We start from the raw sequence: 14,829 nt of genomic DNA, 5'->3' as shown, positions 1-14,829 counted from the left end.
GAGGTAGTAACTGCCTCATCTCCTAGGGTTGTTAAGACTGAATAACTTAAACCCTTTGAATAGGCAGACCCTTAGTGTGTGTCCAACAAAAGACAGACATTACAAAAATGTTAGGTATTTAGTTGTTTTCAGATGTTACTAGATTTTTCCTATCCTACAGGAATGTTATCGAAAATTTTCATTTCTAACAATCAGTATAAATGTAATATGTTCAATGGTGAGGTCTATTGCAGGAGTGACATTTTAACTTTCAAAGAGTTCTTGAACTGAGGGCTAACTAAACAGCTTCTGAGAGAGACCACAAAAATGGGTAGGAGGGAGAGACACGGTATGGTGGGAACCCACCCCCAGGACACCAACATGCAGTATGGAGGTATCACTGAAGGGTTCACCAGCCTGTCCTGGGGCACAGTGAAAACTCAGTGGTTTAAAGGTCAACTAGACTATACAGGAAAGAGATCCATTTACTAACCCCAGGGCACCTGACTCTGGGCTCTAGTGCAGCTTACCCCTCAGGCTCCCCTCAGCCTTCTCCAGTTCCAGCTTCCAGCTGGCCTGCCAAGGTGGCCCCAATACTGCTTACCCCTGGGGCTCCCCAAAGCTCATGCCCGCTCTAGCCACAGCTGCCACCCTGGTGCAGTTTGCCCCTGGGAATTCCCACAGAGCACTCCCCCTTTAGCTATAGCACTGGACTTTGGCACAGCTTGCCTCCGAGATTCCCCATGGCCTGAGCCCAGAAAAAAGCAGCTAGTTACATACAAGGGATTCCCCCATGAGACCATAAACTGATTTTTCAGCAGAAACTTTGCAGGCAGGAAGACAATGGCACGATATATCCAAACTGGTAAAAGGGAAAAACCTACCACCAAGAATACCCAGCAAAACTCTGTTCAGAATTCAAAATTGAAGGAGAAAGTTTCCCAGAGAAGCAAAAGCTAAAGTTTATCACTACTGAACTGGCATTATAAGAAATGTTAAAGGGCCTTCTTTAAGTTGAAAAGAAAAGGCCTAATCTAAAAATAACTGGGAGAAAATCTCACTGACAAAGGCAAACATTTAGCAAATATAGTGGATCAACCAATTATAAAATCATCAAGGTTAAAAGACAAAAGTAATAAGAGCATGTGTAACTATAGTGATGAATTAAGAGATGCACATGTACACATACACACAAAAGATGTAAAAAACGATGTCAAAAACAAATGGAGGGTGAGTAAAAAATGTAGTGCTTTTAAAATGTGTTCAAATTTAAGCAACCATCAACTTTAAAATGACCACTATAAGCCACTTGTTATGTATGAATCTCATGGTAACTACAAACCAAAGACCTATAATAGATGCACAAAAAATAAAGGTGACCTAAACAAATCACTAAAGAGAGTCTTCAATGTACAAGAAAAAAAAGCAAGAAAAGCAACAACTACAAAAACAACCAGAAAAGAATAAAATGACAGTAAGTGCGTACTGTCCATAATTTAAGTGTAGATGGATGAAATGCTGCAATCAAAGGACATAGAGTGGCTGAATGGATCAAAAAATAAAAATCTGTGCTCTGCTGCCTACAGGAGACTCACTTCAGATCAAAAGACACAGAACAAAGGTGAAAAGATGGAAGAAGATACTTTACGCAAATGGAAATGAAAAGAAATATTGGGTAGCAATACTTATGTCAGAGAAAATGAATTTTAAAACAAAGACTATAACAAGAAACAAAGAGGACATTACATAATTATAAGGGGATTAATCCGACAAGAAGATATAACACCTGTAAACATTTATGCACCCAACATAGGGACACCCAAATGCATAAAGCAAATATTAACAGACATAAAAAGAGAGAGAGACAGTAACATAATGTTACTAAGGAACTTTAACACTCCACTTACATCAATGGGAAGATCATCCAGATAATTTCAACAAGGAAACAATGGCATTGACACATTAGGTCAGATGAACTTAATATGATATTTACAGAATATCTGACCCCAAAACGGCAGAATATGCATTCTTTTCAAGTGCACATGTAACCTTTTTCAGTATAAACCACATGTTAGGCCTCAAAATAAGTCTCAGTAAATTTAAGAAAACTGAAATAATATCAAACATCTTCTCTGATCACAATGGTATAAAACTAGGTATCAATTACAAGAAGAAAACTGGTAAAAACAAACACATGGAAGCTAAACGACATGCTACTAAGCAATCAATGAGTTATCAAAGAAATCAATGAGGAAATCAAAAAATATCAAGACAAATGAAAATGGAAATAATTGTCCAAAATCACTGAGGGAAATCCATAGCCATGCAGCCCTACCTCAAGAAACAAGAAAACCTTGAACAATTCATTTTACACCTATAGAACTAGGAAAAGAAGAACAAAACCCAAAGCAAGTAGAAGGAAGAAAATCATAAAGATGAGAGCATAAACAAATGAAACAGAGACTAAAAAACCAGTAAAAGAGATCAACAAAAATTAAGAGCAGTTCCTTGAAAAGAAAAACAAAATTGATAAACCTTTAGCCAAATTCATCAAGAAAAAGAGGGCCCAAATAAAATCAGAAATGAAAGAGAAGTGCCATCTGACACCACAGAAATACAAAGGATTTTAAGAGAATACTATGAATAATGATATGCCAACAAATTGAATAACCTAGAAAAAACATGGGTAAATTCCTAGAAACATATACTCTTCCAAGAATCTGAAAGAAACAGAAAATCTGAACAGACCAATTACTAGAAACAAAATTGAATAAGTAATCAAACAACTTCCAATAAATAAAAGTCAAAGACCAGATGGCTTCACAAGTAAATTCTACCAAACATTCAAAGAAGAATTAATAGCTATCCTTCTCAAACTATTCCAAAAAATTGGAGAAAAAGGAAAGTTTCCAAACTCATTTCACAAAATCATCATTACTCTGGTACCAAAATCAGAGAAAGACACTACAAAAAAAAAGAAAGTTGCAAGCCAATATCCCTAATAGACACAGATGTAAAAATCCTCAACAAAATATTAGCAAACAGGATTCGGCAATACATTAAAAAGATCATACACCATGATCAAGTGGGATGTATTCCAGGGATGCAAAGATGGTTCAATATCCACAAATGCGATACACCACATAAACAAAATAAAGAATAAAAATTCACATGATCATCTCAATAGATGCAGAAAAATCATTTTTTAAAAAAACAACATCTATTTATGAAACAAACTCAAAAAAGTGGGTATAGAAGGAACACACCTCAACATAATAAAGATCATATATGACAAACCCACAGCTAGCATCATATTCAGTAGTAAAAAGCTGAAAGCTTTTTCTCTAAGATCAGGAACAAGATAAGGATGCCCAGTCTCACCACTCTTATTTAACATAATATTGAAAGTCCTAGCGACAGCATTCAGACAATAAAAAAAGGTATACAAATTAGAAAAGAAGTAAAATTGTCATTATTGCAGAGGACTTGGTACTATATATAGAAAAACTAAAGACTACTGGAATAAATGAATTTGGTAAAGTTGTAAGATAAAAAATTAACATTCAGAAATCTGTTGTATTTTTATACACTAATAACAGAAAGAGAATTAAGAAAACAATCTCATTTATACTTAAATCAAAAAGAATAAAATACTTATGAATAAATTTAACCAAAAAGGTAAAAGATTTGTACTCTGAAAATTGTAAGACATTGAAGAAAAAAAAATGAAGAATTCACAAAGAAATGGAAGGATATACCATACTCATGGACTGGAAGAAATAATATCTTTAGAATGTCCATAATATCCAAAGTGATCTAGGGAGTCAATGAAATCCCTATCAAAATACCAATGGCAGTTTTCACAAAACTAGAATAAATAATTCTCAAAATTATATGTAACCAAATAGCTTTGAATAGTCAAAGCAATCTCAAGGAAGAAGAATGAAGTTAGAGGCATCGCACTCCCTGATTTCAAACTGTACTACAAAGCTATAGTAATCAAAACAGTATGCTATTGGTCAAAAGCAAACACATAGATCAATGGAACAGGATAGGGAGCCTAGATATAAACCCACACATATATGATTAATGAGTCTATAATAAAGGAGGCGAATATATAATGGGAAAAAGATGGTCTCAATAAATGGTGCTGGGAAAACTGATCAGATAGATGAAAAAAATGAAACTAGATCAATACCTTATACCATATACAAAAACAAAATGGTTTAAATATTTTTAATTTAAATTTAAATATTTAAAAAGATTTAAATATTTGACCTGAAACCATAAATAAAAAAAAACATAGTAAACTCTTTGACATTAGTCTTAGCAATATCTTTTGGAAACATCTCCTTGGGCAAAGGCAACATAAGCAAAAATAAACAAATGGAACTACATCAAACTAAAAGGCTTTTACATCGTGAAGGAAATCTTCAACAATGCCAAAAAAAAGGCAACCTACTGAATGGGAGAAAATATTAGCCAATCATATATCCAATAAGAGGTTACTATCCTAAATATATAAAGAACTCATTACAACTTAACACCAAAAAAAAATAATCTTCAGCTGAGCAGAGGACCTGAATAGACATTTCTCCAAAGAAGACATACAGGCGGCCAATAGATCTATGAAAAGATGCTTAACATCACTAATCATCAGAGAAATGCAAATTCAAACCACAAAAAGACATCATCTCACACCCATCAGAATGGCTAATAAGTCAAAAAACAACAAATGTTGGCAAGGATGCCGAGAAAAGAGAACTCTTATGCACTGTTGTTGGGACTGTAAATTGGTGCAGTCACTATAGAAAACAGTATAGAGAGTCTCTAAAAATAAAAAATAGGACTACCATATGACCCAGCAATCTCATTTCATGGTATTTACGGGAAGAAATGAAAGCAATAATTCAAAAAGATAAATGCATTCCTATAATCACTATAGTATTATTTACAAAAGCCCTTGAAAACTCATATTTGAAAAGATATTTGCACACCGATGTTCATAGCAGCATTATTCACAGTGGCCAGGACCTGGAAGCAACCGAAGTGTCCTACAATAGATGATTGGCTAAAGAAGCTGTGGTGCATATATACAATGGACTATTACTCAGCCATGAGAAGAGATGAAATACTGCCATTTGCGATAACACAGATGGACCTCTAGATAATCATGCTAAACAAAATAAGCCAGACAGAAAAGGTTGAAAATCACATAATATCACTTATATGTGGGATATAAACCTAAAAGCAACAAATGAACAGGACAGAGACTCATGAACGTGGATAATGAACTAGTGGCTACCAGAAGAGAGGGGAGAGGGAGGAAGGGGAGAGGGAAAATTAAAAAAACAAAATGTTAAAAAAAATTATGTATATATAGTATGAAAAAAAAAAGGACATGGTTCCATAGTGCAGCGGTTAGCATGTCTGCTTTACATGCAGAGGTCCTGGGTTCGCGCCCCAGTAGAATCACGGTCCATGGTCTACAGCCATGCCACCCTACACAAGCCTGATGTCTGATCTTGAAAGCTAAGAAAGGTTAGACCTGGTTAGGACTTGGTATGCGAGACCACTTAGGAAAACCAGGTGCTGTAGGCATAAATAATTATAATAAATATCAATAAACAAACAAACAAACAAACTGGCATTTAAAAAAAAAAAAAAAACAATAGCCAAGATATGGAAGCAACCTAAGTGTCCACTGTTAAATAAATGGATAAAGAAGATGTAATATGTGTGTACAATGGAATATTACTCAGCCATAAAAAAGGATGAAATCTTTTTTGTCATAAATATTTATGTAAAATTCACTGTAATGAAAGAACACTGGTAAAATTGATATGGTGACAGTGCTTTATTAATTATGACCATTTACCCATATTAAGAACCAAAACATGGCTGAAACTGGCAGTCTTATTTGAATTTGTGATGCTCTGGGGGAGATATGTACCTGTTCATCTGCTTATAATGGGATTTATTATTGTGGAATATTTTATGCAAATGATTCCCTCCCCAGCTTTTGCTATAACAATTACTTGATAGGATGAAAGTAATAAATAAGAATAATCTTATTTTAATATTTCATTTTAATCTTAGAACTCAAATGGTTTCTTTCTGGCAACATAATTATATTTCTGAACAGTTCCTAAATAGGCACATAACCCATGTGATAAACGCCTTAGATGGTTTGTTTTTAAATAAAAATTGACAACTCAAGCCATGATTTTACTTGTTAAAATATAGTAAAATCGAGAAAGTTTCCTTTTTAAAATTAACTTCTTGCCAGTTTACTGTTTTAACATGGCCTAAGAAAAATAAAATCTTGCCATTTGCCAAAAATGGATGGACTTAGAGTATTATTTTAAGTGAAATAAGTCAGACAGAGAAAGACAAATACCATATAATTTCATTTATATGTGGAATTTGAAAAACGAATGAACAAAACCAACAGAAACAACTTCATAGATACAGAGAACAATTGATAGTTGCCAGAGGGGAGAAGGGAGGCGGGTGAAGGGACAGACAGAAAACGTGATGGGATTAAGAAGTTCAGACTTTTCCATTATAAGTCACAGGGCTATAAGTATAGCAGAATGAATATAGTCAGTAATAGCATAATAACTATATACAGTGACAGATAGGTACTAAACTTATTGTGGTTATCCTATAAGGTATATATAATTGTTGAATCACTATTGTACATCTGAAATATCATTAATAATAAAAATAACTTTTTTAATAAAAGAGCTCTTGGTACCCCATTTTCCGTTGTTAGGCCCTTCTTGGCTTAAGGGTTTTTCTATATATCATAATAGGGAAATAAATGTAATAATAAAAACAACGATAACAAAACATAGGGTAAATCTTCTAGAAACTCACAGCTCAGTAGTTTATGGACTGCGTTACTGACCCCTGTGAGCTCTACTTTCATTCCTGAAGGCGACGCTCAGCAAACCTGTCTGCACCCCTTCCCCCTGACCAAAGAAAATGTTCTCGTTTTAGGAACCTCCAGAGCCAACCTGGACAGAGCAATAGGAGCTCTGTGGCCTCAGAAGGACAATGCACATTCCTGGGGAGACGTCAGATGATATTGGGTGACTGTCTTTCTCTTTGAGCATTTCTTTCTAGTTTATAACTGCTGCTCTCAAAGTTGGAGAGATAGGGCTGCTGAGACCACTCACATTTTGAGGGTCCAGAACTGTAGATGAGTTAAAACCAAAATCCTATGAATTAGTCATTATCCCTATTTTAGAAATGAGAAAATGTTAAAACTCAAAGGCAAATGCCTCTCTACATGCTTCCAAAATCCTTTTTGTTCCTTTTTACTGTGCCGCAACATTAGGAGCTTAGGAACGGGCCCATGATCCTCCTGCTATGGGTCGTTCTATAAAGATTTAGGTCTGAGGAGTGGACACCAGTGACGCTGAAACTGCACATTCTTAGACACGCTGCGAGTACTGGGGTGGGGGGAGGCAGGAAAGACTAGGAAAAATACGCATTAGAACTTTCATTTCTGTACTTCAGTAGACCTGCACACCTTCAACACTCAGCTTTCATGGTCACTGTGCTGGTGGGAAGATTACCCAGCACTCTTCATGTCCTGAGGCTTGTGATGATGGCCTTGACCCAGGGCTGAGTGCTCAGGACCTCAGGAAAACCCACTTCCTGCAGACTCTGATAAGCGAGCCAGGTCGGTTTTGTGCAGGAAGGAGATTATTTTTGAGGCTGGACTCCTGTCGGCACTCCCTAGCGTTCTTCGTAGGCCCAGGGAGCAAAGGCAGCAGTCACTTCTCCTGCCTTCAGCCATGCACAGAGCCCTCTCCAGTGTCTTTTGAGAAGCCCCTCTTAGCTTTCAGACTCTTGACAATCCCCACAGCAAACACAACACCTCTCATGTGAAGCAGCTGCCATTTGCGTTTCCCATGCTTTCTATTTGCACAAATGCAGCATGAGATTAGAAATAGAAGTTTAATCAGGTGGCAGAACAGATTCCCTTCCAGTTCCCCAGGAGAGCTCTGTGAGAGACAGAATAGTTAAAGAATAGGAAATACAGTGTTTAAATGCACTTTCTATTTGGCAATTCCCCAGCCTGGCCCACTCTTCGCGAGGGGCTGTGCAGGCCAGCCTCGGTGCACACCCTGCGCACTGGATCACCTCTCAGCCCCGCATGGGGCCCCGCCAGGGCCAGACACCTCAGCCTTCAAAGCTCGTCTTGTCCCCTCCACATTCATCTGACTAATTGTTTCAAATATGCATATGAAAAGATTCAGGGAGATGGCGAATACAATTTTGTAACTGCATGAAAAGCTCAGGAGATTTTCAGGTTTGCTATGCATGTATCAAATCATCAAGACCAGGGCAAATAGCATTGTGCTGTTTGAACGCAGTACATGTTAGCCACTGCGAGCTACAGAGCAAGGAGTGAGCAGGATGCCGGGTCTAGTCCAGGCTCACCTTCATGGACTACGCTGAGCTCAGGCAGGTGGAGAGCAGTGGGAGGGGCGTGAGTAGGACTGGAGGAGGCCACTGGCCCAGGGGCGGTGCAGGCCGGCCAGCCCACCAGTCCCAGGTTCTGACAGACCTCCGCCCAGAGCCCCCTCAGGCAGTAGCACTCCCGCTCTTGCCTTCACATACCCCATCATTTCTTCCTGCATCTAAATCACCCAGAAAGGACAGGATTCCCAACTCTACCTCCTCACCCTCTCCAGCCAGAGGTTGCCTGGACCCTACCCGGTAGCAGTGGTCATGGGGGGTGGGGAAAGAGGAAGATGGCAGCTGGCTTCGAAAGCTCCCTTTCCATCTCTTTAACCAGAATTTAATATACAGACTTCTGAAACCCCATCCCAGATTGGTAGCAGGAAATGCCGAGTGGTCAAAGGGGTGGTGCAGGGAGCATTTGATTCTGGCCACAGCCCTAGTTAACTGTTGTTAAAATGTATGAGTATTCGAGGATTGAGCAACCAGGCTCTAGAGGCCCAAGCAGAAGTCAGAGGCGGCGGACAGTCCTACATCTTGCTTCCTCAGCTTGCACGGAGCCAAGGCGGTAGATGTGTTTCCTAACTTGCGGCCTATTTTGCAGACTGCCTTTCTGACCCTTCTTTGTAACCAGGAGGAACCAGTGCAACCTCCCCTCTCCTGCCCCAAGTCACCTCCCCTGCCACCATATCTCCCCACACCCCGCAACACACACCACCCTCCTCTCTAAGAGGCCCAGTGTTCCTGAGGCTAACTATATCTTACCAGAGGAAAAGAAATGCACCTTGAGAGACACTGGCTCTCTCGGGTTGTAAGGCAAAACCCTGTCGCTCACAGGAATACTATGCCTAGGGCTTCAGACAAAGTGGAAAAGGCTCCCAGAAACCTGGGGGCTCACAGAGAAGGATCTACTTTTCCCACCTCCAGCCAGAGACCAAAGCAGCAGTGAGATTGCAGCTCCTCTCTGGCTTAGAGAACAGCAGAGCCAACTGCAGGTGGGAGAGGTGAGGAAGTGGGGTCCAGTGGGAGGTGCATGAACTTGAGACGCAGAGACCTGGCTGCCAATCTGGCGCCCCCATTGCTACACTTAGACCATGAGCACATTGCTGATCTTGAAGCTCAGCCACTTCCTCTACTTAAAAAGGGAACTTTCTACCCACCTTCCAGGGCTGTCCGTGTAATAAGACATGTGTGTAAAATGTCCAGCATTAGAGCCCAGGGCATTCTAAATGAAAAACAGAGACCCGAGCCCTTTCTCCTTGCCCCACAGCTCACACGCACACACGGTTCCCCAAACCCTCCATTCAGCCCTCTTAATACCTCTAACATTCATCTCTCCAGCCCACCCCACTGCTCTGACTTGGGGAGACCCCTGTGATTGCCCTTTCCCATGACAGTGTATAGCAGACCGACTCAGTGGGCAAAGAGAAGCCAACTGGGGACACACTTCTAAGTTGAATCAAACCCAGCTCAGATAAGAGTGATGGCTGGACAAGGGTTTTGCCACATGGCCATCTACGACATGTAAAACCACACTCTAAGCACTGCGCCTGGCCCAGAGCCGCCCAGCGAATGTCCATTCCTGTCACTGCTTTGGCCTATGTGTTCTCTCTAGAACATTAAGGCCTCATCTCAATTCCATGCTTGTCCCTCAAATCCACTCTCCACAGAGCAACCAGAATATTCTCTTAAAATTATAAAGAAGGTCAGTCACTCCCCTGTTGAAAACTCTCCGAAGGATTTACAGACTCTGTTATGACACACTTTATCCTTTAGGCCTCTCTTCACACTCTGGATGAAAGCTACTCAGCTGCAAAATGTGAGGCCAAGTGTGTAGATTTACCTTTTCCTTTAGTCCATCGTTCTATGCGCCAGCCACGTGGGACCACATCCTCTTCTCTCATCACAGCCAAGGTTTTCCTTACTAGCTCTGGCTTGGGGCCTGGACTTGTTCCTCCTCAGCTTCCTCTTTCAGGATCTTCCCCACCTGTCAAGGAGAGAACTGAAGGAAGCATTCCTTGCTCTCATGCTCTCCTGTCACCTCCGTAACAGAAGGCCACACCCTACCTTGTTACCCTGCTCCGAGGCCTCTTAAGCTGGGCAGCTAGCACAATGGTCAGCCCTGTGTAGTGTGTTTCTTTGGCTCTGCTCTGTGCGACCAGAGCCCTTTCATGGGCCCTCCAGCAGTTTCTTCAACATGCTACACACACATCCATCTCAGGGCATTTTCGTTATTTCCTGTGCCTGGTATTATCGCTGAAAGTGCCTGCATGGAGCCTTCCCTCTCTTCTCCAGGTGTCCACTCATATGTCCCCTTCTCGGTGAAGCCTTCCTGACCACCAGTTCTGAAGCTGTAAGCCCCACACTCTGTGATGTGTTCATCTCGCATCCTCTCCACAGCGTTGCTCACCATCCGTTGCATCATGTCGTTTGCTTATTGCTCATCTCCCTCAACTGGAAATGTAAATGCCTTGAAGGCAAGGACGCGACTCATTTGGTTGCTCAGTACATATGTGGTGAATGAATAGGCAAAGTTCCCTTATTGCCCCATTCCAGGCATCTCCTTGGAATGTCTCTGGATCTGTCAGAGTGAGCACAGCTCGGGTGGTGGCTGGGACCCAGGCTACTCCACACACACTGTGGCTCAGGACTGTGTGTCCTCATCCTCCTCCAAGGTCAGGAGCTGCTTGAGGTTGGCCCCTTGCAGAATCTCCCACTGACCCCTGTTGGGTGGGCAGGAGGTCGGGGCCTAGAGGAGCTTGGATGGTGGAGCCTTGGGGCTTGGCTAGGAATGAGGCCATGGCCCCTGTGCCCTCGTGTTATGTTGGGTGGATCTGAAGGGTGTTCCCAGAGCTGGCAACGGACAGAGTCAGGGCCTGGGCTGTGCGGTCCAGAGCTGAGCTATCGCCAACAGAGCAAGGAAAGGGAGACATCTAAGAGCCAGTGACACCACTCACACCAGGGTGAAATTTGCTAGGGCAGAGACATTCTAAATCAGCTGCACCACCCCAGGAGCAGCTGGAGAAAAGGGCAGCCCTCGCCCCCAGACATCATTAGTCACCTCAGACCCAGGCGCAGGGCACGCCCAGCTCTTGATTTGGGCATAAGCGCTCTGTCAGATGGCCATACGTATAGTCTAGAGCGCTCCTTATCCCTCTCGAAGGCTGCCTTGACCTCCCCGGCTGGCCTCAGGACCAGGCCAGAGCACAGAGAAGGTAGACACACAGCAGCTTTCTCAGAGGAATAAGTTGCAACTCCCAATGTTACCATGAATTATCAGCCTCACGCTCTCCCTTGAATTATTAGCGAGTGAGGACTAACGAGTGCCACCCAGGCCTGGCCCTGGCACCAGGGGAAGTGGGACATGGGAAAGCAGGAGGAGGGCAGGATGCCTTCCAGCCCGGAACACAGTGGGTGGCACTGAATGGTTTTTGAATGAATGAATAAAACAATAGTATCCCCTCAGGTAACACTATTTTTCAGAACTTCTACCAAGTCTCTTCATTTCTACCCTTAAGACACCTTTTGGCATGAGTCCACCAGGGCTAAGTGAACAGGCTACCCCAGGATAACAGGACCCCTGAGTAACTTTACCATGGTAAATTAAGACAAAAGGAACAGAAAATGGGTTCCTTTTCAGTTTTACCATAAAGTCCAACAGACTTTATTTGTTGGAGGAGAATAAATATATTAGAGAGATCCATTATTTTTCCAATAGAAATTAAAATCCAGAGAAGTTAAAAAAAAATTTGCCTAAAGTCACACAGCAGAAAGTGAGTTGAAATCAGAGCAGTCTCGTTTTCAGACTCAGCCCTGTTCACTGTGAGAACAAGGAGGAGCAATGAATGACTCACTCACTCTTACTTGGGTGGCCTTCACCTTGCTTGGATCAACCACCAAACCAGAAAAAAAGCAATGCTAAAGAAATAGATGAGGTTCAGGTTGCAAGAGGTCTGTGTGCACACACCCCCAGGTCCCCAGGGCCCCTCAGAGGCGGCCTGAGGTCAGCGTGGGCCGTGAGGTGTTCCGCCCCTGCCCTTGCTGTCTGCTGTACTTGAGGCTGGAGAGGGGGTGGGGTATATCGCTCAGGCCTTCCTCTTTCTCAAAGGGCAAAGGGGGACATATTCTGGCCTTAAGAAAGAGTTGGTGCAGCAGAGACAGCGATGCTCACCAAATATCCTCCTACCTCCCCAGGCGCCATGTGGCTAAGAGTGGCTCTGTGATGACTTCTGACCAATGTAATATGAGAAGAGACCAGTGTTGCTCCCGGACAAGGTGCTGGAAGCGCCTACGGGGTTCGCCAGTTTCCGTGACCCTGCAGTGGTGCCTGAGACACCTCGTGTTCATGCGGTGCAGGGAAAACCAGGTCCCGGCAGAACTGTAAGGAGCAAAACATCCCCGACCCACACGGAGGAAGGAATGAGCCTCCGAGGTGTGGCCATTGTGGGGACCATGCTAGAGCCTACTCCGACTCGACTCGTGGAAACCTGACCGGGTGGGGGCACAGGACGGCTTGGAGGTGGGAGGCCCAGAGTTGGCAGGTAAGGGGGAGTCACACTGGGAAGTGGGGAGGACAATGCAGCAGGGGGCACGGCTCCCGAACAGAGGCCTGAGAGGTGGGCCTGAGTGGAGCCGGCAACAAGGCAGACTGGGTGAAGGCGATTTTTAAGAATTCAGGAGTTTGTTGAGTAAAAGAAAGCAGACACTAGAGAGTACGTGCTGAATGACTACATTTATGTAACATACCAAGCAGTAAAACATACCTCCCCTGTTACTGTTCAAGATCCACTTACCCTGAGAGGGAAGAAGCATCGGGAACTGAGAAAAAAAAAAAAAACAGGGCGACTTTGGGGCGATGAAGCTCTCTTTCCGGTCTAGTGCTGATTCCAGTGATACAGATTGTGAAGATTCTTCACGCTGTCCACTTATTTATAAAGGTTTGTATTTTATAATTCGGTTAAAGGCTTTTAAAATACACTAGCTTCATCATTATCGAAAAGACCCAGTTAAATATTTATTTGTGCACAGTGTTCTACAAGGTTTTACCAAAGGAAAACCGCACACATCTCTTGGATTCTATGTTTAAATTGGCATTTCAGGGCTGACTTATGGCTGGCATTGATTCTGCTACTGTTCTACTTAGAACAGAAATGAGTATAATCCATAACCATTTGTTTCTCCCCAAGGCCGTGGGCTAGAAGAAGATATTGATTTGTAAGAGTTACTTACTCATGCTGACCGAAAACTGTCTGCCGGCTCCAGTTTTCTGAAGGATGCCAGACTGACTCAGACAGCCCCGAGAACATTCAGTTCCAGAGTTGGGGGGACCAAGAAATAGAACTCCTTCTCTCAGCCAAGTGCTCCCTCAGGCCATCACTGTGGTCCCCAGGTCAGCAGCCACAGCCCACAGCTTCAGCTGGCAACATGTTAGAGATGCATATTCTTTTTTTATTTTTCCTTTTCCCCCATGGGGATTCTTCTTTTAGAGATGCACATTCTTGAGCCCTACCCCTGACCTGTGAATCAGAAACTCTGGGAGTGGAGCCCAACTGACATCCGGATCATCCAGATCAGTGCTTTAACAGATCCTCCAGGTGATTCTGAAGCACATTAAAGTGAGAACCACTGTGCTAAATCAGTTGGGAATTGAAGCCAAAAAATAAGCAGCTGACGGTCAAGATCACCTTGATCACTGATAAAAGGAGTACTAGAGAGTACAGCTTATACCTGTGGCAACTGATTTCCTATCTTGAACCCCAAATTAGGTGGACTCACCCTTCGTGTGGGAGCCCGGGCCTGCTAGGGCCATAAATCTCTTTTTCCTGCAGACATCCAGTTCTCAACAGAAAAAGAGGAGGAAGGACTGGTACACAGCCCCTCTCCAAACTCACCGGTAAAATAATTCATCCCACCCGCCCAGAAGGGGATGCAGGCTGGCCAAGGGGACAGCAGTGCTGTGCTAGAGTGTTGTATCTGTGCCGAAGGAGGGAACTGTCCGCCACCGTGTCTGAGTGTGAGCGTGGATTATTGCTGACCGGAAGTGATCGGCTTTCTTCCCTTTTGGGTTGCTGCACCCCTGTCAGCTCTGCCTCCTTGACCAGGACTGAAGACCAACAGTTTACAAGGGCCAGGGGGCACTCTTCACGGCGCTGCCCCATGGCTGGGGTGGGTGGTTCGTGAAGAAAAGAGGCTTCTTATTCCGAGGTCTCAACGTCCCACTCACCTGTCCCAGCAAGTGTAGACTACAGTCTTTCCACTCTTGGCAGAACAGACCCCAAGAAAAAAATCCAGTCGCTAAGATGTGAAAGGGGAGAGAGAGCTGAATATATTGTTTCCTCAGAAGGACTTGGACCAGGTGTCCAGGACCAGAGC

This window comes from Rousettus aegyptiacus, unplaced genomic scaffold (genome assembly GCF_014176215.1).
Source record: "Rousettus aegyptiacus isolate mRouAeg1 unplaced genomic scaffold, mRouAeg1.p scaffold_m13_p_5, whole genome shotgun sequence".
Taxonomy (NCBI): domain Eukaryota; kingdom Metazoa; phylum Chordata; class Mammalia; order Chiroptera; family Pteropodidae; genus Rousettus; species Rousettus aegyptiacus.
Note: the sequence above shows the minus strand (reverse complement) of the source record.